Source organism: Rhyacophila brunnea, unplaced genomic scaffold (genome assembly GCF_057557595.1).
Source record: "Rhyacophila brunnea isolate RB1 unplaced genomic scaffold, BYU_Rbru_1.0 scaffold_6, whole genome shotgun sequence".
NCBI lineage: Eukaryota > Metazoa > Arthropoda > Insecta > Trichoptera > Rhyacophilidae > Rhyacophila > Rhyacophila brunnea.
Window position 1 is genome coordinate 27,127,071 of NW_028233276.1, and position 26,478 is coordinate 27,153,548.

The window sequence follows — 26,478 nt, forward strand, 5'->3', positions numbered from 1 at the left end:
CCTCGTGCCAAGATTATTTTCCTTATGATACATGGTTCAAACCACCGAACAATATTAATTACAATATAAAACAATATTGTCGTCAAAAAACGTTACTCCATGAACTGATGTATGATTTCACAATCAAAGTGATTATAGTATTGAATATACGAAAGTGGTATTACAGACTTTAATCTCTGATAAATTAAACATGTAATAAGATTACCATCTGGATTGAAGATATTCCTCAACCTTTATCTTACTAGCTTCCATCATCTAGGACAGGGCTTCCTGACTGGTTTTTGATCGACAGCATATTAATTACAAACAATCAGAGTTATTACTTACATCTTTTGCAATGAAATTCCATAATTTTAGTCTTCGCTTCTTCGTTTTCGTGTCCATTTCCGTTAAGGACTGTGACTCCTTTCAAATGACCTAGTCATGTTACCACAAATGTTATCCACAGGGTATATATAGATTATAGAACAGGGCGTGCAAACTTTTTTACGTACACGTGCCAAAATTTCCCAAATATTATTTTTTAACCAATTAGTTGAACAATTAGTTTTTCATAGAGGAAAAGGTTTTTAAAATCCTGTCAAAAAGTGATGATGTTCCAGATAGCACGCTACCATATAGCTTTATCACTTTTTTCAATTACGCCATACATTTCGGTCCACCAATTTTGAAACAGTCTGCCAGAATTACTACTACTAGCTTCACCAAGTTTTTGTTTCTTATGTGTCATCGTTTGTGGGTAGAGATGAAATTGTTTTTCAATGTATTTATTAGTTTGTTTCTTTACGCACAAATTGACAGCAGAATTGCTCCGATCAAATGAGTCATTCTCCCGCTGCAGTGGTCTCAAGGGTTGTAAATCGATCAAAATTAGGGATTCGTGGCGCGGCACCCCCCGCCGCCTGATGAGGGTAGTCGATAATATTATAATATGCGACGCATAAAGCCTAAGGACCGACCTATGCAATTATATATTTACATTAAACGTAATGTTATTCTTGAAGAGTATTTTCCTGCTATTTTTTATACAATGCGATCTGTCATTTATTATTATTATAGGTATTTTTTTCTTTTCAAACGCGTGCCATGCAAAATCATCTTGCATGCCACTGGTGGCACGCGTGTCATGGGTTCACCACCACTGGTATAGAATATGGTGGGCACCGTATGTTGCAGTGGACACACTAAAATGTCTAGATGTCGTCCATGGGTGGACGATAATATAGTGTTTTCGGGGATATTTTTCATAATATTATATTATGTTAGAAGAATCAGGAAAAGCCCATTTACAATTAATGTGGTGGACGACTGCCGGGCTGCAGTAATGTGATAAGTGATATACAGGACCGCCTGTGCACGAAAAAAATTCGCCCTTAGAAATAAAAAAAATCTTACTCATTAATCAACGACACATCAATCGCGTTTCGCATAGAAAATGCTTTGTAAAATATCCGCATTCACGTTATATAATATTATAATCATATACATATCGCTCATGAGAAAACAATACCTCGTATGCCACATGATACTACATGAGATGAAAAAAATCCATTTATAATCTCTATGATTCCATCAAATTTATTACGTATTTTTCGTATTCAACTACATATTAATCTTAATAGTGAAATACAAAAAATTAAGAATTTTTATACAAATAATAGTGACTATAGAGTTTTCTTCATTTCGTGTTTTGTGGCATACCTACGAGGTATTGTTTTCTCATGAGTGATATGCTAAAATAACACACTCGTATTATAACATTATATATTCTTTTGTTTGTATTGATTTATTTGTCTGTAATGCAGCGCAACACAACATACACATAGGCACACACGCACATTCCCTCTCTGTCTGTGGGTTGAACACATCGACAAGATTGTTGACAGGTGGCACTAACACCTGGTACTTCTTCTTAGTACATCATAATAATAGGCAATATATATTTTACACGTAGATACAAAGGCTAATTAATGTCTGAAAATCAAATTGAGACTTTGCAATCACTTTTGTTTCGAGCGTCGAATTGAGGGACGGCCGGTGCACAAAGAGGAAATCAAGAGGCCGGCTGCGGGCACCCGTGTGTCTCGCACACATTGCCTATAGAAACACGACGGCCCTGGTGAAAGATCTTTAGATAAATAGGTACTTAGCCAGTTGGGTACTGGGTGCAGAAAATTTTCTCTGTAAAACTACACATTGCGTTTTATATGTAATCCGTTTTCCATTCCATCGCGTTTTTTTTCAGATTATTGTTTCACACGAGTGGCTTTTATGACCACAGATTGTGACCTAATGATGGTCAGTGGTCAGTCAGTCAAGTTCTCTGGTTCATGCACAGTCGATTGCGTTCAATAAATTACCTGCGTCGGTGGGTACATAAATAATAGTTCGCGTGTTGCGTTGTTGTGTGGAAGGCAACACGTTTTTCAGGTCTGTCATGCTCCAGGCTTTTTATTATGCGTCCAGCCAGTATAGGTCAGTGTTTCCCAAAGAGTGTACCAGCATAATATCGCTTGGCAGTACGCATTATATGATTATGCTGGGGTAGGTATAAATTTGTACAGACAGCTTTCGATCCCTGTTTCTTCTCATCGATTTTTTACTTACATATATGGAAGAGCTCCATATGTAATGCGGGAGTAGACGAGTGAGTCATTCTTCATTTAAAGTTTGTATGTACATAGACATATAAATAGATTTATGTAGCTTGACATTTTCTTATTGTTTATTTATTTATCAGATAAGTACAGATTTTATATAAGTACTTACGTATATTCGTATAATCCAGGCATGGATGCAACAAGACTATTAAAGTTTAATTGGTATACTATATTCATTTAAATACATTATATAATAGCCAGTGTTAGTTGTACCATAATATTATTTGCACTACACTCGCACACTTGCACGACTCTTGACTCTTGTCCAAATAACTGGATGAGCAGAAGGCAGAAGCAGATTTACCCAGTCGGAGAGTCCTACTTGCAACACCAATTCGACCGCTTAGGATCAATGAAGCTCAACTCAATTTTTAGCGATTTTGATTTAAGTATGGTACTACTTTTTAACATAAAATAAAATATTAAATTAAATGTCAAAGAAAATTCAACAGGTAAAAGATGGTTCACTGGGCATCTCTTGAAAATATTTTTTTTGTAAGAGAGAGAAAGATGAGATCCGTTTATTTGGTCCTAAAGGGGCGAATCGTATCACATCACCCAGTGGAAAAATATTTATTTATTATGGTGAACATACTGACATTACATAAAAATGGCGAAGTACGTGAAAAATCTCATTAATTTCTTAGGTACACACACCTAATATTATTGTAATTGAATCCTTTCTTTTCACTAACTCAACAAATAATGTATCATATTACATCATAATATTATTTTATTACATACATTTATTACTTACTGTGTTAATTTGGGAATAATTACCATATAAACTATAGATATCTCTTTAATATGATTCCGAACTCTTCATTATTATTGAATATATTTTTTCGTTCTATCGTAATTTTGTCTTTTGGGTTATAATCGAGATTATGGCGTAAACGTAATGAATGCTCGCTCGATGAGCTATTTCTTATTTCGACAATTATAAATGTTTTAAAAGAAGCTGTTAATGGCCATTTTTTACTACAGTAGTATAGGAATTAACGGTATTAAAGTTCTCAATATTGTTGCCAATGATTTCACTCTTTTGTGCATATTTGGCGCCCTACTCTTACGAGCACTCAGGGTATTGTATTAGTAAATCCGCCCCTGTGTTTGGGATGAGTCATGTCTCATCCATATATATCTTGTAAAAAAATGTACTGTAAATTCATCCAACCAGTTCTCTAATCACACAACTATTGACCAAGAATTCACAAAATTATCCATAAAAATCTTCTTTTTTTTGCAATACAAAATAATATTATTAAGTTTTATTTATATTTCAAATATTAAGTAAAAGGATTTTCTCACAATATAATAAGAGTAATGTAGATAATGTAATAACTAATAAACATGAATATTAATAATAATAACAATATGGGATTTTTCCTTGTCTTCATTCGATCGACTGATTATATTCACTATTTTTGCCGTTCTTCGTTTTACCCCCTTTACGCTTAGACTTCTTTACCGCGGGTCCTGGTCCTGAAACGTGCGATCCATCCTTTCCTTTTTTACCTTTCTTCTTTCTTCATTTTTCCACCTCCCTTTGCCTGCATATTTTTTGGCATCTTTTCCATTACCTGATTTTCCACTGCTCTGGCTTCTGACAGAGCCTCATTCGGCCTATTTCCCTGATTGTTCACAGCGCGAATTCCACTTTCCATTACTGTGTTCGACATAACTATGTGTTATTTTATTATATTTTCTTTGTAATTATCTTTATTAAAAAAACACCATTAATTTATATTCTGCCAACTGTTTCGTGTTCAAGAGGTGAATTTAACTTTTATTTCATAGGTTGACATCATACCATTCGTATCAATGCTAATGGAAACCTCAATAGTAAATATATTCTACAATCCGCCAGTTTACCTTTTAGTGACGTTTTTCGGAAATTATACTTCTGTTGCAAACTTTCTACTTTGGCACCTAGATAGTAAAAGGTTTTGAATATCCCATCACTTAGGCTTACGGAAAATTTACCGTCGCAAACAAAAACTAAATTATATTTTAATTCTAGGATTTCTTTACCAATGGTGTGTTTACTTTATGGTTGCTGCATTATTAAGGAATCTGGACAAAAAGAAAATTTCAAAGGTAAAACTCATTCAATTGACAGTAATCACAGCCTGGTTGTACATAAACTTGTATCATATCAGTGGGTATCAGTGGCGTGTTCGCGTAGTCCGTACATGCTGCAGACGCGGAGTATTCCCAGAAATAGTCACCAATAATATTATTATACAGGTATTTATTATATCATACGATAAATTTGATTTAACTTTACTTCTTCTCTAAAGGTTCTATAATATTAATAATATGTAAATATTTTAACAGTATTTAACGCCAATGTTCAATTAGTTATAAAATCCTGAATATGTAATGTGTAGAAAATAGTAGGAATACGATGTGTATTTTTTAAACAATATCTCTACAAACAAAGGTCACCGCACGCCAGTGGTGGGTATGTAGGTACTTTAAAATGCCAAGCTACCTATTTATTTGTATGTATCAGGTAAGTACCTACATATTTTAAATTAAAAATGACTCACTCGTCCACTCCCGCACTAAATATGGAGGTGTTCCATATAAGTACATACGTAAATCAATCCGAAGATATAGGGATTGAAAGCTCTGTGTACAAATATGTGTGTAGGTACTTACCCCAGCATAATACCGAAGCATGTTTAAACAAAGAAACAGAAAAAAGCGCAACAATTAATATGAGACAAAATTGACTTTGTTCTTGGCTACGTAATACGCATCTGCCGTCGATTAATAATTAAGACGGCGATCTTCAAAACATTTTTATATACTACACGAATGTAACTTTATTTATTATTTTGGTCATTATTTTTCTGTATTATGTCTTCTACATAATATAGAATGTTTTAAAATTGGTTTACGGGCGGAACCTTTTATTCCGGATATTGAGAAGTTGAGAACCCATACTCAAACCGGAACCCATACAAAATGTCAAGACTACAAAGGTTTTTTAAAATATGTAATGTTTTTTATTTTATTAATTTTTACCACCGTTCATTCATGCTGTACCCAGATATTCCAAATAATATATTAATTTATTGAAATGTTTAAAAAAAGAATTTTCTAATATGGTCGAATATCTACAAATTGTGGTGTCTATATTATATTCCAACTGGAAAGAATATCTTTAAAACATAGTATGGACAGCGACTTTTTGCAATTTCAAAATAAAAAATCTAAAATATAGCTTTAATTATGTAGGTACAAGTATATTGATTTTATAAAGAACCAGATTTCATTTTTTTCCCTAGGATCTTTAAACAAATTGGAGGTTCTACAACTTTGCTTTGAACTTATAAAAGTGCCAAATACCTATTTGCAATGTAGAGAAAATATTAATAATTTCCAACTTATCTTAGTTTGTTTTTAATTTAATCATTCCGGGAAATCTAAGATTTTTTATGTCATTATTTTTACATAAGCACGAGATTTTTTAGAATACATTTTCATTTAACAAATACCTAGGGAAACCTTTACAAATATACATTCTTAGTAAGAAGAAATTCTTAGAGAAAACCGTTGGACCTATGTAGTAGGGTTCGAACACACGTACTTTCGTTTTCTCGGCAAGAGCACTGACTAAGCAATCATGATAAGCTTTCATAAGTCAAACTACAATCACAAAGGTGATGAAAAGTTTTGAAACTGTGATACTATAGCATGTACATGAAAAACAGCCGGGTGTCATCTGGTAGCTCATCGAGAGCGAATACTCAAGAGCCCGATGAACAGGAACAAGGTCATTCATAGTTCATTCAGAGAATGATCTCAGAGTTGAAAGGACGTCATTTTAATTCAGTCTAACCTCAAAAACCTCTAACCATCGGGGATTTATTTTAAGAAACGCAATAATTATTAATTACAATTCTCGGGCGAATGAATATCATTATTATTATTATTCCCTTCAAACATAACATGTATGTAAACTGAAGCCGGCCGAACGAATACAGGGCTGTCAAAATAATATCAATCTAATTTTACGTTTTAAAAAGTTACAAATTTAAAGTTAAAAATAGCTTACTGAACAGATGGAATAATTACATAATTCCAAGCGTCAAACGGCATACAACATTTATCTAAAATAATTATGAAAAGACTGGCTGATTATGTAATGTTATTTTTGTATTGTTCTTATTTTTTTGCTTATCAAAATATTTCACATATTATCTGATGATGTGTATTTTGGATTTAAAATTGCTATTAAGTTGATATAGCATAGGAAAATCTGTAAATCATTAAAATGTTAATTTTGTTATAGTTTTTAATTAAACCTGTACAATTACATATTAGATTTAAACACTGTTGTACTATGTAACTTTTATAATATCAGATATCCTTACGTGAGATGGGCAAGATAAAAAATAAAACTGTAGGATGTCTGCAAAAGATTAAACAAAACCCAGCTCATTGGATACCCGAATGGTAAGCAACTGTATCTATATATTATATTTTTCCGCCAAATTGCACACAATTAAAAACACATCATAAAAATAAGTAATTAGTTTTCGACAGCCCTGGTCGGTAACTTTGCTATCTTCTCAGCGACGCTAGCTTTGAATAAAAAAATGTGTGGGTGTCTCTACGTTAATAATATTTTTTTATATAAATTATTTCTTGCAGTGGCTTTACTTACCAACAATAATTATTGTACCTACCTATTTTTATAAAAGTAAAATTGCGTTACTTGTTTGTAAAAGTGTCAGACTAAATTAATTAAACTAATCGGGTAAGTAATTAAAGTCATTAATTGAGTTAGCAGTAGTAACCAAGTAAATGGTAGAATTCCATTTTAAAAGAAATGAAAATATAATTAATTATATTTTCATTTCTTTTAATAAAAAGTCACTTTCTTTTTATAATAAACAGACATCACTATATTACACTTTTTTTTAAAAATATGCATTAGAATTAAACAATGTGTACCTATTTTTTTAATAATTATGTAATAGGTCTTACACATTCAAAATAAATACTATTCAATAATAATGTTTTTTGGATAGCACATGAAATAAAAATGTAGGTAGATATGTATTTCAACATCCTTCGTATGTTTAGCTCTCGGACAATTTCTGGTTAAAACGTTATTAATATATTATTAAGTTTATATCGTGGCTATCCATCATATTGGTTACAATATTTCCCACCAAACAGATGATTAACAAATTGAATTTAGTAACATTTACGTATATTAGAAGATATCATTTTTTGGTCACCCCATATTTTATTCACGTTGACAGTGTTATGTTATGAGAGATCATTATTTACTTTAGACCAAAGCATTGTCGGCGACCTTTGAATATTACCAGTAGAGCAACAATTCCGGACCACATGTAAAAAAACCATATTTTCAATTCTCAAGGGCAATTCTGTAGAGCGTCCCCTTAAGGGCCCGCTGAAGAGCCCGCCGTTCAAATATAATTCAGTGTAAAAAGGACCTCGGCGTCGTAACTACGTCAATTTAAATCGATCTTTTCGCAAAAATCACTAATCATCGGAGATTTTATTTGAAGAAATATTATTATTATTACTGATAATTTCTGCCGCGCGGAGAATTATTATTATTTTATGAACACCTGCGAGATGAAGCCGATCAGAAAACAGGGCTGTCAAAATAATATTAAGCATTCATATTTTTTAAATGTTAATTTCATCATGGTTTTTAATCAAACCTGTGCAAGTACGTACTGATAACTTGGGTGGATTTTGTAGCAAACATACTATTGATATATATACGGGTATATTATTATTATAACCCAATTCAAATTGAACATAGGTTGATACTCAAATACTATTATAGTATGTTTATGATTTCGAGAAAATAATACGATGGTATAATTAATCCATATCAATTATTTGAAAACATTACATTCGCACTTTGCACAAAATTACAAACACATTCGAAGTTTGCCGCACACGTACAGACCACGTGATATTTGTTTACGCAAAATCGTCGCTTTTCAAAATGGCAAATTTGATTACCAGATTTTACTGCGATGAATCAGTATGTTCCTTTTTGTCTTTTTTTATTCATAGGTTTGTTTACTGTGTACACCGAGAAATTTCCATTTATAAACTCGGAAACGATTTTTACAGAAGAGTTTTGGAATATAATGCAACCAAAACTGGAAAAAATTCTATCATGGGTGTTGACTTCCTGAATTAGCTAACCCCAGGTCCATGCCACTACGTGAACCACAGTGGATATTAAGCCATTTCCACACTGGCAACAAGTTGCTGGCAACCTCATTAAATTTTACGATACTTACCATAATTGCTTAAGAAATTTTACAATAATTATCGTAAAATCTAACGAGGTTGCCAGCAAATTAACTTGTTGCCAGTGTGGACCCGGCATTAGATGCACAAAACTTAAATAATATATATTATAAATAAAAATTTAAAATTATAAATATATATTATGATTTATGTCTTCGACAGCCCTGATGAAATAAATGTGAAATATGAGTCGGATCAGTCACAGAGCAAATTTATTAACACAAACAACTTTGACACGACCTTTTTATATTAACTAGTAGACCAGATATTATGGACCACATGTTAAAAAATCATATTTTCAATTCTCAAGGCCAATTCTGTAGAACGTCCTCTTAAGACTCAGCTGAACAGGAACAAGGTCATTCATAGTTTAGTCAGAAATAAACCTCAGCGTTGAAAGGACGTCATTTTAATTCAGTCTAACCTCAAAAACCTCTAACCATCGGGGATTTATTTTAAGAAACGCAATAATTATTAATTACAATTCTCGGTCGAACGAATATCATTATTATTATTCCCTTCAAACATAACATGTATGCGACGTAATCTGAAACCGGCCGAACGAATACAGGGCTGTCAAAATAATATCAATCTAATTTTACGTTTTAAAGAGTTACAAATTTAAAGTTAAAAATAGCTTACTGTACCGATGGAATAATTACATACTTCCAAGCGTCAAACGGCATACAACATTCATCTAAAATAATTATGAAAAGACTAGCTGATTATGTTATGTTATTTTTGTATTGTTCTTATTTTTTTGCTTATCAAAATATTTCACATATTATCTGATGATGTGTATTTTGGATATATCGTCATATGTATCTGGTCTCATTAAAATTGCTATTAAGTTGATATAACATAGGAAAATCTGTAAATCATTAAAATGTTAATTTCGTTATAGTTTTTAATTAAACCGGTGCAATTACATATTAGATTTAAACACTGTTGTACTGTGTGACTTTTATAATATCAGATAAAACTGTAGGATGTCAGCAAAAGAGTAAACAAAACCCAGCTCATGGGATAACCGAATGGTAAGCAACTGTATATATTATATTTTCCCGCCAAATTGCACACAATTAAAAACAATTTATCATAAAAACAAGTAAGACGTCTTCGACAGCCCTGGGTGATTGATTCGATAAAGTCGGCAGTTTTTTTTGTCTTGTTCTCTGCGATCGCTAGCTTTGAATAAAAAAAAATCTATGGGTGACCATTTTTTATGAGTATAAATTATTTCTTGCATTGGCTTTTATTAATTAATAATTATTGTACCTACCAACTAAAAGTAAAGTTGCGTTACTTGTTTGTAAAAATGTCAGACTAAATTAATTAAACTAATCGGGTAAGTAATAAAAAGTCATTAATTGAGTTAGCATTTACTTGGTAGAATTCCATTTTAAAAGAAATGAAAATATAATTAATTATATTTTCATTTCTTTTAATAAAAAGTCACTTTCTTTTATAATAAACAGACATCACTATATTAATTTTTTTTTAAATATGCATTAGAATTAAACAATATGTACCCATTTTTTTTTAAATAGTTATGTAATAGGTCTTACATATTCAAAATAAATACTATTCATTAATAATGTTTTTTGGATAGCACATGAAATAAAAATGTAGGTAGATATGTATTTCAACATCCTTCGTATGTTTAGCTCTCGGACAATTTCAGGTTAAAACGTTATTAATATATTATTATTAAGTTTATATCGTGGCTATCCATCATATTGGTTGCAATGTTTTCCACCAAACACCTGATTAACAAATTGAATTTAGTAACATTTACGTATATTAGAAGATATCATTTTTTGGTCACCCCATATTTTATACACTTTGACAGTGTTATGATTTAAATTAAATAAGAGATCATTATTATTACTTTAGACCAAAGCATTGTCGGCGACCTTTGCATATTACCAGTAGAGCAACAATTCCGGACCACATGTAAAAAAATCATATTTTCAATCCTCAAGGGCAATTCTGTAGAGCGTCCCCTTAACTTAATGGCTCAAGTACTTCCTTGGCTTACAGAATATAACTCTTGGAGCCTGCTTAATATTATGGAGTCTTAGCGATTTCTTACAATAAAATAAACTTTAGTGATAATATTATAAACATCAATTACAGTATTACTATACATACATACGTACTTACCTACTTAATCAAAACTTGATACGCGACTTAATTATAACACTATTAATAATGTTGTCATGAATGGATAATGTTGAGCGCAATCTCTGGATGCTGGAAGTCAAAAACTGGATGGAAGCTGCCCAGGACAAGGATTATTGAAATCTGTTTCTGGAAGCCCAGGTCCACATAGGATTGTAGTGACAAGAAAAGAAGAATCAATAATGCATACTAACTAGTCTTTAATCATTTATTACGAAAATATTCTTATATCAATTTGGATACACATATTGTATGACATTCAAATAATATTTGAACTTATTTTAACGAAATAGGTATTTACGAGTATTTGTATTATACTCGTATTACTTCAATAATGGAATTGAAATAGGATCCACTTTACAAATGTTGAAATAGAGCTTAGAGAGAAGAGAATTTATATATGTGTTTACATTGTTTATTTTAAATTTTTGATGTCCATTTTTGCAAAACGTTTGACTAACAAAATTCTGATTCGATCGTTTCACCTTCATCATCCAAATTGTCTTCTAGTACTACCGGAACATTATTGACATAATTTGGAATATTTTCAGTACCAGTCAAGAATCCTGCCTTCAAAAAACACTTTTCAAGTGAAACTGATCTGATAGACGCCCAGGCTTCTGCTATTCTTCGCATTGCTCTTAGGATGTTCAATTTCTTTATTGGCTCGGGGCGCATGTTCATTTGGAACACTAAAACCCGTGTCACATGATACCTGTACACGTTTTTCACCTGTGCAATTAGCCCAAGATCTGTAGTCACCACGTGATCGGTGAGTTTTGGAGGAATCAATACTATCTTTACATTTTCTAGTACTATACAGTCGCAGTCATGTGCGGCGAGACGATCAAGGAATAGGAGTATTTTTCTGTTATTAATTTTCATTGTCGAGTCCAAGTCTTTTAACCAAGTGATGAATACCGATTGGGTTATAAGTAAGTTTTTATTGCTTTTGTAAACACAAGGAAGATCTTCGCAATCGTTGAAGCACAGTGGTGCCAAATTCCTTCCGACAACCAAAGGTAGTACTTTTTCCGAACCATTAGAGTTACTGCACATCAAAATAGTTAGCCGTTCGTTACTTGCTTTGGTTTCGTGGAAAGTTTGCTCTCGAACCAACAGTCTTCTATCAGGAAGCAAGTTAAAAATTAGCGTGGTCTCGTCAGCATTGAATATATCACGTGGTTCATACCCTGCCACAAATATTTTGAGGTTATTATTCTTACTGTCTTCAGCATTGCCGTCTAAGCCAGATTGCTGTCCAATTTTTTTTACGGTTGTCAGGTTCCATCTCTGCTTGAACTTCTGCAGCCATCCGTTCGAAGCTTTAAAGCCCTTCACCCCCATTTTAATAGATTCATCTATGGCCAACTTTTGAAATATCTTCCCGGATACTCTCATATTCATTGACTTAGCTTTCATTATAAGTTCATACAAGCGCAAGTCGAGATCATTACTTTTGCATGACCTGGGTCTTTTTAAGCAGCCATTGTCGTAGAATTTCTTTATAGATTTTCTGTGGAAAAGAATCGTCGATAGGGTGGATGGTGCAATTGAAAATCTTTTCGCGATGTCTGACTTTTTTGTGCCCTTGTCAATTTCCCTTAAGACTCTCATCTTAAAACCGAGCGTCAAATTTTGACGTCTATATCCTAAGATGTAGCTGTCCATTTATCTGTAAAAAAAATAAGATAACATTCATTGAGGGCAATTTATAAACACTATATAAATAATTGTAACAATGAATAATAATTCCTAACAAATGTAAAGTATGTTTTGACATCAAATAATAATAAACCAAGAAATTACACTTTAATGAGATTATTATCATGGCCCACCCAATAAAACGTGGATTCAAAAATACATACAAGAGATAATAAAGGGAAGTTTTAAATCTTATATGCAATAATTATTGAGGTGCTGAGGTTTAAAGAAGTACAAATGAAGATGTAAGGAAAAAAGAAGATAGCAGTTTTAACGTCACACCACAGACGTTCACCATAATATAGGTAAATCACGGTAAAATACAGTGTCACCGTGGGTACGGCAAAAAACGGTTACAGTATGGTTACAGTCGTAGTGGTATTTTTTGCCAGCATTGGGTACAACAGGCATTGCACAAGTCCGACACACACGCGAATCACCTATGATGCCACTGTAGAATGATTTACCTATACCGCATATAATTATGCGTGAAAAAGGATTTAAACACGTAGGAAACTTTAGCAGTAGGTAACTTTAGGTAACTTTTATATACGAACTCATTCATTAGACTAATGTATTTAAAGTTATATCAGTGACGTCTCTAGGTGGCGCCCCTAAACAGGCTTAGAATGCCGTTTCTTTTCATTTTTTTGGTTTAAAATTGTCAGCAAATTCTTTAGGTACCTACTTACCTATTTTATTATTTATTTTTGACTATCTTAAATAGACAAATAAACCAGAAATCTTTAAATTATCACACACACCATCTATTGAGAATTAAAGAAATTCCACGAAACCTACTCTCAAACAGTGGCGGTGTTGGCTATGTGGAGATCTGTGGCAGTGACAGGTTTGGAGGCACCCTTGTAAAACTTGTTGCCTGTGCGATAAATCGCCATTACAAAATATATTACGATGGGTATTCAATACAGTAATAGTTATGTCATCAGGATTTTTATGCTTCAATAATTATTCTTTAAGCTTTAAGATGTCGATACTTTGGCGAAGGGTGGAAGTAAGACTACAATTTGCAGATGGTGTTGGTTAGTTTTTAAAAATCAATTAAACCCTGCGTAAACCAAACCATAATATTTTCGGTATAGTATGGGCGATCCGACAAAATAGTGCACACTTTTTCATTCATACCTATTTCTTTTCGTTGAATTAAGAATACAGATTACACATGATGTTGGTTTTTTTTTAAATTAATTAAGTCCTGCCCAAAACAAACCATAATAAATAAAATATATTATTATATCTATAAAATTTCCAAAATGATTTAGATATTTTATAGATAAACGAGGATTTTTTGAGTAATATCTATTATGGCTAGGTTTTCGCAGGGTTTAATTGAATTTTAAAAACTAACCAAGACTATCTGTAAATTGTAGTCTTAGTTCAATGAAAACAAATACTTACGTATGATGGATAAAGTTTAGTGTGCACTATTTATGTCGGATCTTAACAGCCTACCTACACCATTCGCCACTGCTAATCCCACACGAGGTCACTGCTTCTGTAATATCATATATCTACCCATAAATATTTAAAAAAAAAAAAAAAAAAAACAATTTTTAAACATTTTTAAACAATTAGTCATTTCAAATAAAGAGGCACCTAGTGGAAAACAGTTAAGTAATTATGTATAACTTTGCCGATTTATTCAACTTGGTCACCGGTACACTTGCATCCATTAAATCCTTAGCTCCGAATGGTAGGAATTACAATAAGCTCATCTTATTAATCCGTAGGTACATAGTTGTAATGGCACTTGCAAGTGGATCTTAATCTCAATTCACAATCATAGTCATAACACTCATAACATAAGTCATAAATAACCATAACTTGAGATTTCGTAATTTGTAAAATGTATATTACATATAGATAAAACAGAAGTCGCTCATAAACATTTGGGCATATGGGTTAGTCAACGAAGCCAAAAGACACATTGCCATTTTAAAAATCAAGGGCGTACCCATATAACGAATTAAATTTATAGTATCAATAATTATGTCGGTGCTACACACTATAATGATGAAAATACCATTATATAGAGTAGACATGATCACAATTAAAATTGTGGATACGGGTCTTAATCTATATATATATATAAGTACTTAATATATGTGTAACTGGTTGAACTACCCGGCTTCGCACGAGGTCGTTTCATTGATCGGTATAGGTACCTACATGCCGTATTAATAAACAACAATAATACAAACAATAGTAATTTCATAAACTATTTTTTTATTCAAGGAATAATTCACAAGATTTAAGAATGTACCATTCTTTATTGAAGTAATAAAACTAATAATCACTAATACAGCAACCGTTCAATTATTTAAAATTTATATTAACTTGTAATTTATAATTATTTAATCTATATAGGTACGTATACAGAGCAGTTTTCATCTTTTTACCATTGGACGTCAATATAAATGTATATTTAATAGTAATCGAGTGAGTAGTCGACATTCAAAAATAATGGCATCACGACGTTGCTTTGCTAACTAACTTTCGCATCTATCATTCATTATACTTTGATATTATATGCATGGCTATCGGCATTATTTCGATTTAACATAAGTAACGTCAACATTTTACATCTCGACCCCAGTCAAGTTTAGTGAGAACGACACTGGATGATTTATACAGCGATGAGATAAATGTAGATGGCAGTCGTAGCAAAAAAATCGTCGCGGGAGCTAGATTAAAAATGTCTCAACAATACAAACACTAAATCTAACAACATCTGTTAAGAAAAATCTTATGCATTAACTAATTAGTTTGCTAGTAAATTAAAATTTAATTTAATGCTTGTTAGTTTCGATTAGTTCATAACGTAGCTTAGATGAACATCGGTATGCAACGTAACAAAATTGGTAAAAACGCTGGACAAATCTAGTGACCGAATCGTATCCAAGAGATACACAACGGCCAACATGTAGACTTAGAGACTGCTGGATCAACGAGATAGTTGAGTTATGTGGAAGTACGTGCCAACAAAAGCCACAGGGCCGCAAGAAATGAAATCAGTTTGGACATGCATTCATCCAGCAGTTACAACGTTTTTATTAGCTCGTATTCTTGTTTGTCCAGTGGTTATTTGTCCAGTACAAATCTTGCAATCGATTTTTAACTAACTTCCCGACTAGCTAGACATTTGAAACTTTTAGAATATATCAGAACACGATGCCAATGCATTCTTTTAATACTTTTAGCGATCTTTAATCAGAATTGAATTCTGTTTTGTATGGAAATTTGTATCAGAAAAATCCGTAAAAAGTAAAAGACTATTATTGGTTGCTAGGGAGGTGGTTCTAGCAACTAAATTATTAATATATACGTGCGTTACTATGGAAATCAAAATGAATTGTCAAAATGACATTTCAGTATTCTATATTTGTTTGTTTTTTTATTTACATCATATCAAGTACACGTTTGAGCATATTGAGCTTAATAATTCAACAGAAAATTTAAAAACGTTGTATATAAAAAGTTCTTTTTATCTTGTAATTATTCATATATAGGTTCTTCGTGATTCGATATGTGAGACATAAAATTAATTGGATGCAAGGGTAAATTCTAACCAATAAAAAACCTACAATGGATTAATTTATTTATGACGGTCCGCCATGTGCTGATGATGCAATAGTATGTGGTTAAAATACCATTATTGAAACAAGTCTTTGAACGAATTTTCAGCACACATAACAGTGTGTATTTTGAAACAGGTCAAACACCTTGAACGAATCGGTTTTCTACTAAACATAATAAAATTTTATGTTTCATAGACGGGAATTCACCGCCAATGCAATAAACAGAACATCGAATTGCAAAGTATATTCTTTTTGCTTTGATAAAGTCTAGCAAAAGCTTTTAAAGCGAATATACAAATAAACATTCCAGAAAAAAACGACGTATTTCGATGAATGAAATATTTTTTTTTTCGTAGCATAATATATATCACATTTTTTTAACATATTACAGATAGGTATTACGAATATTATCCTAAAAACACTATGTACCTAAGGAAACAGGTGAACATTGATATTTCCTCTCTTTTGCTGAAACAAACGTTTTCCACAAGCATCAGGTAGGCTTAGCTGCGTCATATTATTGCTAATATTGCATAAGTATTGCATTGTCGTTGTAAGAAGGAAAACGTAAGAATGTGGAAATTGAACCACAAGAGTAGCATTCGTGTATTATCATTGACACATTATGAAATACCTACCAATTCGAGGACAATAAAAAAAACTATAAGTATAAAAGTTTGCCGAGGAGGTATTTACAGGAGCATCTAAAAAGAATTACAGTAATCTCTAGAAATATCAGGTTGGAGTGTGACGAAGCATTTGTGTCAAACGTGGACATCTCACTCGAAGAACAAATCATCGCTTGACAAATCGCACCATCCATGTCATTAAAACATTAAAAACGAAACGACCAAAGGGCAACACCAGGGAACATGGGAACTGAAATACCTAACGGGTGTGGAGTAACAGGCAACCGAGGGTGGAAGAGTATGGGATAAACTTAAACACGTGTTAAGAATACGCTTGTCCTTCGTTGTGACAACTGTTCTCGGTTTATACACTGAGGCTCATTCAATATTGCTGTATTTGAAGGTTGCAACACACACTATTGTACGTCTATAATTAGTGGTTCATTTTCGTAGGACACTCACACATTCAAACCCCTACGTCAAAATGTAGTGTATAGGGTATGGCCTATCAGAATTCCATTTATTAATCTGTTCTGTGGGTGACACAAACGCCCGCTGGATAGATAAAATAATCCAGTTTAGCGGAAGTAAGTGGCGACCAAAGACTAGGACTAGAACCTAGAAGATTGGAGTCAGCAAGAAGTGTCGGCAGTGAATCGACAATGGCTAAGATGATAATGTGTCGAATAATAAATACCTGTACAAAATTAATCAAAGGATTAACATTGAATATATTATATTATTTTTGATAAACCATTTCTTTTATTCAACGCATAATTCACAAGGTTTTGAGAACCGTCGTGACCCCGAGCTTCGCCTGCAGTACCTTACATCGCCTATTTTAGTTAAACATAAAAATTACCCTTCTTTCTTTGACAATGGCATTCCTACTATCTTTCCAAAGATATATTCTTTTATAGTGGTAACATTTGTGCCAAAATTTGAATCTAACTTCATGTGGTGTGTCAGGAAAACACGTTTGTTTGTGATGCGGGAGTGTCGAGTTACGAATTGTCTTACAAAAATTTGTCTGTAAAAAGAATCTGTTGAAGGTAAGTTATTATTTTTGTATTCTATAGGTTTAATGAAGTTTTATATTTATAAATTGAAAACATTTAGAACTCTATCTTTGATTATAAGCATTTAATTTGAATTAATAAGAGACTCGAGCCTTTTCCCGCCAAAGTGATCCCAGCTTCGCCTACGCGTAGGGTTGGCACCACCATGTGTACTTTTTATTATTTTACATTCCATGAATTATGTTTTTGAAATATCTGTATTAAAATAATATGTCTGCATGATCTTGTCAACAAATATTACTTATTAACTACATGAGTATATTTTTTGTTTCAGATAAAATATTCCGTGCGAAGAAAATGTCTATTAAAAAAAGAAATTACACCACCAAACACGACGAGGAAATGATGAATATTGCATTAGAATTAATGCGAGATAAAAAGTTATCGTCATATCAAGCGGAAAAACAATTTGGCATTCCAAGAAGAACATTGCTGGATAGGCTACATGGTAAACATGTAAAACCAGTTGGTTCTCCAACCCGTCTTACTCAGGAAGAAGAAGACAAAATTGTTAAAGTTTTAATTGCTGCTGGGGATTACGGTTGTCCGCTGACTCTGCTGGATTTAAGACTTGTGGTGCATCGATACCTATTGTCCAATGGGCGACAATTTTTATTTGATGGCAATCCGCCAGGGAAAAAATGGGCATATTCTTTTCTTAAACGTAACAAAGTTAATTTAACAACACGATCCACTCAAAATATAAAAAGATCACGCGCCGAAAAATTTCATGTGAAATCGAAATGTATTTCAAAAACTTGAAAGAGACATTCAAAGATGTACCACCGGAAAATATATTAAATTATGATGAAACCAATTTGATGGATGACCCGGGTGCGTCCAAGTGCATTTTTCGCCGCGGTATTAAATATCCAGAACGTGTAGTGAATTACACAAAAGGATCAATTTCTGTGATGTTTGCCATATCTGCAGGTGGTGTTTGCTTGCCACCGTATGTGGTTTATAAAGCGGAACATTTATTTCACCAGTGGCGAATAAATGGACCTATTGGAGCAAAATATAACAGGAGCAAATATGGCTGGTTTGATTCTGTTATTTTTGAAGACTGGTTCCAACAAATAGCTATACCTTGGGCTAATTCTAAAATTGGACCAAAGGTTATAATTTGAGATAATTTGGCGACACACATCAATCATTACGTTGTAGATTTGTGTCAATCAAACAATATTAAATTTGTTTTTTTGCCACCAAACTCGAGTCATTTGACTCAACCGTTAGATGTTTGTTACTTTGGGCCCATGAAGAAGTTGTGGCGTACTATATTATTAAAATATAAATACCAGAATCCAAGAGAAAAATCTCTAAATAAGGCACATTTTCCAGAACTTCTTAAACAGCTGATTAACGAATTGGACGAAAAAAGGCATAATATTACTAGTGCTTTTGTAAATACCGGCATATACCCTTTTAACCCAGAGAAAGTACTGCGGAAATTTCCTGATGTATCAAATAGAAATGAATATTCAATAGAAAAATCATTTTTAGATTACCTGAAGGAAAATAGGTCACCCAACCCTATGAAGAAAGAAAGAAATAAAAGACTTTACATCCAGCCTGGTACGTCTGCGTCAACTTACAATTTCCCCCCAGAACGTTCTAATACATCCAGTAAAATAATTGTTCCAGAATATGCTAATACATCAGCGAATAGCATAATTGTACCAGAACATTCTAATACATCTAATGAAATAATTCTACCTGGAACATCTAAAGATCCAAAAGATTGGAAATGCTCAGAGCACGAAAGGCATCAAAACAAAAAAATTACAGTAACTTCGGATATTCAAATAATTCCACCCACTAAAACTAAGAAGCGAAAAGAACACATTATACTTACAGATTCATCAGATTCTGAAGAGACTATTAGTAGCATTAGTAGATATTCGCTATTAGATGAATCTGATGACTTTTTGCCTCGAGAAGATAGTGATGTTGACACCGAATCTTTTAAATTCGGTGAAGTGTCTGAAGAATTTGAGAGTAGAAACATAAAAACTGATATTGATTTCAATATAACGAGCGAAACACCTGAACAGTATGACAATCTGGCAGTTAAGGGGGGACATGCTCGTCGAAGGTCAAAATTGAGTTTTTATTGTATTTTCAAACCATGATCCTGGACACTCCTTAAACGTTGTAGATAATCTATTTATATAATTTTGAAGCCTTATTATCCTTTATAGTTATTTTAAACATTTGATGACTGCATAAAGTATTTTTGTTACATAAAATAGTATTCTTTTAAACCTCTCGCTCTAATGTTTTAGAATATAGTCATATTTCGGTACATAACTGTGCAGTGGTGTTAAGATTTTTTACGTTTATTAATTTTTAAACGCATTTATGAAACCATCAGTATAATTTATTACGAGATAATTTTTGTAAAATATTCACGATAAAAAATTATATTGATAATCTCTGTGATCCCAAATTTGACAAGAATTAGGCATTTTATTATTCAAAAAATCGGCAAGATTAACACATTTGAAGATGATTTTAAAGATACTTATTATAAGCTATGTCTTTGACCATTCAAGTGTGATAAACATCTTATGAATAATGATTGCTTTATAATAATTATTGACCTAAGAATAAGGTAGTGTTTTTTTTAAATACGCCATTTCTTTTGTCATTCCCTAGTGGTTAATCTACAACATACGGCCGTAGCCATAAATTGACAAACTATAATTAAAGTAGGGAGTAAAATTATGTTAACGCGCGTGTTTGAACATGTACCTAATGACACAAACAAAAACGCCGACCTTCAGTTAGTGTTTATGGCAGAGTATGGTTTAACGACATAACTATACAAATCTAGCCTTGTAGTCAATTCTACTTCTCAATAGCCTTGCGACAACCTCACGACAAGGTACAAACAGAATATATAAGTCCCATGGTCCTAAACTATGGAAGAAGCAGAGAAGAAATGGTCGAAAAAGACCATGAACAGGTAACCAGTAGCGTAATCGTTTAGTATTAGGAAGTAAAATGTATGTTGTTAACCTTTTCTTTGTAAATGTAATAAAATTTTACGTAAAAAATTTTTCGCCTCCGAAAATCAAGAGTGCTCCAGTGTAATTGGAACGCTGTGACCACAGGCCTCGAGATGACACGTCGCGTAGATTTGGGCGCGATCTCATTTGGAAATAATTTCCGGGAAATCTCCATTAAACTTAGAAAATAAGTTATGGGAGAGATTGTTTACGTAAAATTTTGCAAGTACATGCTTCAATAACTTTTATAGCAATAATGGAAGTGTGTGAAAATTGAAAAAGAAAATCGAATATTTATAAATTTATATACTGTATAATTGTAAATAAAGAATTTTAATACTAATTTTATCAATACAAGATAGAAGCTAACTACCGTTATAAAAATACTGTAAACGCGTATCTATATCTATAGACGCGTAATTATAATTATAAATTTTGTTAATGCTATAACTCGCTAACTATAATGAATATTGTAAAAGTAACAATTGGAAAAACTTAAGATTCTGGTATAGATGGGTTTCTACCCATAAACAATAATAAATCTTAATCGCGTCTTGGATAAATAAAAGAATCAAATACTGCGACTAAAAATACAAATTGACGCGTGACCTTGAACCTTAACTGAATTCTGTTCGACTAGAATTTACGGCCCGGCTGTGTTGAGTTGCCAGATAAAAATAGATTCAAGGTTACGTTTAGATTACTATGGAAAAGCCACTATTAAAGACTAAATAAATTTGTAGTCGCTTGTAAATAACATCTTGTTAGGATTAAGCATTTATATATTTAAGTTGAAATGTTAAGTATAATATTATAGTACGAGGGTGGGTCAATAAGTCCTTAGAAAAGCCGACAGGTGGCGCGAATTGTACTGTAAGCGGTTTGTTTTCATGCAGCGGCACTACCGATTCAGTATGCTGCGAAGTTTCAATCAGATCGGTCGGGTTGTTGTGTGTTTCTCGTACATTTAAAAAAAAAATTTGCTTGTAGAAAATGGAAAAATGGAAAATGGAGAAAATTGAGTTTAGAGCTGTTATTAAACATTTTAATATAAAAGGGTTAACAGCAAAGGAAATAAAAAATGAGTTGGATTTAGTTCACGGCATATCTGCTCCTTCACTTGCAACTATTAATAACTGGTTAAATGAATTTAAACGTGGTCGTACATCAACAAAGGATGAACCACGCTCAGGACGTCCTGTAGAGGTGACTACACCAGAAATGATCAATAAAATCCACGATATGGTGTTAAGTGACCGAAGATTAAAGTTGAGTGAGATAATTGAGGTTACAGGGATCTCAAAAGGTAGCGTCATTTCTATTTTACATGACAAATTGGGCATGAAAAATATTTCTGCAAGATGGGTGCCGCGTTTGCTCACAGTCGACAATAAACGCAATAGGGTGGTGGCCTCTAAGGCCCTGTTGTCGCTCATGCAACGCAATCCGGATGAATTTTTTCGTCGCTTTGTGACTGTAGATGAAACATGGATACACCACTATACTCCCGAGACGAAAGAACAGTCAAAGCAGTGGATTGCGAAGGCAAACCATGTCCAAAGAAGGCGAAAACCGTAAAATCAGCTGGTAAGGTTATGGCTACTGTATTTTGGGATGCACGTGAAATTATTTTCGTTGACTATTTGGAAAAAGGAAAAACAATAACAGGGGATTATTATGCATCTTTATTGGACCAGCTAAAAAACAAAATTGAAGAAAAACGGCCTCATTTAAACAGGAAAAAAATCTTTTTTCATCAGGACAATGCCCGTGTTCACACATGTTTACGATCAATGGCTAAAATTGAAGAATTGAAGTTCGAATTGGTCGACCACCCACCGTATTCGCCAGATTTAGCCCCCAGTGACTTTTTTCTTTTCCCAAACTTAAAAAAATGGCTAAGTGGACAACGTTTTTTTTCAAATGAAGAAGTCATCGATCGGACAAATGCTTATTTTGAGGACCTTCCGAAAACTTATTTTTCTGACGGTTTAAAAAAAATTGAGAAACGTCTAACCAAGTGTATTGAGCTCCAAGGAGATTATGTTGAGAAATAAAAAAAAAATACAAAAATAAAAACTGTTTTAATGCTTTTTTCTAAGGAATTATTGACCCACCCTCGTATTTTCACGTAATAATGTTCGTCCGAAAGGTAAATATCGAATGAAACGTTTTCTGCGGCTCCAAATAGTTTTATTAAAACTTAGTAAAATTCTATTGGCCTAAAAAGGCCAAGAGTGGTGGAAAGGACTAGTACGTGGGTGTCAACCTTTCGTTTTGACATTTTAAATTTAAAGACTGCCATTCCCTTATTTAGTACCCGAATACTTATTCCGATACCTTGATGGAAAGCTAGAAACTTTCCCCTTCGTTTGAACACGAAAAATCATATAAAATCAACTATTTTGCTTACGTCATCGCAACGGCGTATTTAAGGGACTTGTTCTAGAGGGTACTTGAAACACCCCTATTGAAACTTTATTTTGTGAAAATAAGGTAGAGTAATTTTAACCCGATTTAATTAGAAGATATCTCTATTAGAAAGTTGCCATGAACGGGAGATATATGTAAATTTATCCCGTGAGAGAAAGATATACATCTGCTATCCCTTACGGACTGTTTCCTGTTAAGGTGATGTCTCTAGGTAAAGTTGTTATCGAAAAATAGCTAGAAAAGTTTTTTAATCTGTAAATATATATTCAAAAGTAATGAGAAAAATAAAATAAAAAATTAAGAAGTATCATGGAGTTCTATATACCAAAAATAAGTGTCAAATTCGGTACATTTCTATCGGGTGGTAAGAATGAATGACATAAGATTTATTATCAAAATTACGATAAAAATGTACGTAAATCTATTACCCAGGGAAACGCTAAGCGAAAATTGGAATTTATTATATCCTTATATCTCTTTTTTCAAATTTAAAAAACATCGATTTAGAGGTTAGAAAGCACGCAATTAAAATCGAAAAATCTCGGCTTACACGCAATTTATCGCGAATAACGCTTAGCGTTTCTATTAAAAATATTATTTATTAATTTTTACGGCAGTTATTTAAATTTAATCTTGTATTTTTGTATATTAACGAATCGATAGAAATCGAAACCATAATAATTGCTCAAATTGGCAACATGTTTGTCTGTATGGTGCTGCCGTTGTGGAATTATTTGGAAACAAAATATCTCCATACAAAACACACATACCATAACATGACGTTGAAAATGAAACTCACACATAGACAAGACAAAATAACATTTCTCTGCATTTTGACAAAAATCAGTTTATCAGTTTGAGGCGAAATTGCCATATGAATAAAAATAACTTAATAATTGAAATTACAATATTAACTTAATTTACGTATAAACCTGCCTATATTCAAAATTTGAAACTGCGAATTATTTGCAATTAGTATTTGCTTAAATTACAACTGTTTTTTTATCATTATTTATGATAAAAATAATCAACAAAATAAACAAATCTCGCATTTTAACATATGGTAGCATTAGTCTATGGTAGCATTCGTGCTCTCGATCTAATATCGGATTTATGACAATTCTTCTTTATTTGGCCATTATTAGGTATATTGTTTGAAAACAGGAAGGAATCGACTCATCAGTAACATTTTTGTCAAGTAAGTAAACTTTTCAGTGTATAATAAATAATATTATCGTACATCAAAATGACAAACTATGTCACGCAGTTTTGATTGTCAAACAAACATTCAAAAATTATTGAAAATAGTTACATATACTGTATTTTCAATCACCATCATGCATTTATCATCAATATATATTATTTTAGGCGTAGACTCATCGTTTTCGTAAAATTATAAATACTTTACGTTAGTTTGAGGTTATGTTTATGACAAATGTCATCGAGCCCATCTTGTACGTTTTGTAAATTATCTAATAGATAGTGAATTTCTTTCATTCGCATATTATGATTGTAGAACCGAATTTAATAAAATAAAATTTTAATTTCATTCAAAATTACTGAAACTTGTCTCGAAAATGTATCTCATAATCATCATTATAATTATTCACAATGCTTATACAATGTAATCAATGATTGATTATAATCAAATATTTTATGTGCTTTCAAACACGTGTCCGTGTTTTTAATACAACATAATCGTAAATTGAAAACGTTATCTACAGTGATAAGTTTGACACGAGTATATGAATGTAATTAGGTTATGTTTTTTTGTTTACATATAGATAAATCTTTTAATACTGATGAACTCGACGAAATATTGGACGACAGACTGCGAAGTCGGCGACGGTTACGAGTCCGACAACAGCGACGACATTTACATTCGACATTTACAACCATCGACATCACAATCCAGGGTGCTTCCCTGGCTCACAAAATGGTAGGTTTACAATTTTCTTAATAATATATTTATTGGTTTTATATACCATCCGGTCATACACTAGATTCATTTTCATTACATGCTTTGGCATAAAAACAAGAATTCATTACATCTTGTACACATGATGTAGCGATTGTCTCGAATGAGGAGTTGATGGTTTGAATAGTAAACTTCAATCAAAACATATTATTACCCATCATTATTTGTATTTTTACTGCTAAATACTTGAATTAATGAGGAAATATGGATTATGTAATAATATTTTTTTCCTATTGTTTCAGTATGCCGAATGCTGGTCCGGAATTGGAGGAAGATTTGTTGGTGAGAGGGCATGTCGGCGATCGGATAATTGCTTATTACAGGACTGCGATGAAGACATGCAAATGGCCTGTGAGGGTTTTTAACCACTTTGTGGACTTGGCGGTAGTAAACTGTTGGCTAATGTATATGCGGAATTGTAAACTAGAAAATGTACCCAGAAAGGATATTATGAGACTGTTGTCGTACTGAATCAGATTAGCGAAAGCTATGATTCGGTATGAAGATCGGGTAGCCAACATTTTAACACTGCCAGCACGAGGTCGGCCAAGAAACATGTCGACATCGCAGGTAGACACAGAGCCACCAGCTCGCAGGAGAACGGTTTTCCCCCAACCGATCGCTGAGGTACGTTTGGACAGCGTTGGCCACCATTCAGCATCCGTGTGCAGATACCCTGGATGCAAGTCCCGCACCAGGTATATTTGCATAAAATGCAATATATACGTGTGCACAAAATTTTGCTTTGAGCTGTATCACACAGTATAGGATGCAGCTCAAAGCAATTTTAAAGTACATATTATTTAGGGTTTTATTTCATAATTTTAAGTGTAAATATATTTAATTATCCTATTTATAATGTTTTTGTATTGTT

At 32.7% G+C, this 26,478-nt stretch overlaps 1 protein-coding gene and 1 long non-coding RNA gene across 2 annotated transcripts in view; both read left to right on the plus strand.

Moving 5' to 3' along the window:
* Nucleotides 1–26,478, plus strand: part of LOC147065468 (uncharacterized) — a 496,544-nt gene that overhangs the window by 327,057 nt on the left and 143,009 nt on the right. The window lies entirely within an intron of this gene.
* On the plus strand, nt 23,898–26,034 carry LOC147065481 (uncharacterized). Its single transcript, XR_015071821.1, has 3 exons — nt 23,898–24,824; nt 25,411–25,565; nt 25,847–26,034. It is a non-coding gene; the product is annotated as an uncharacterized LOC147065481 (long non-coding RNA).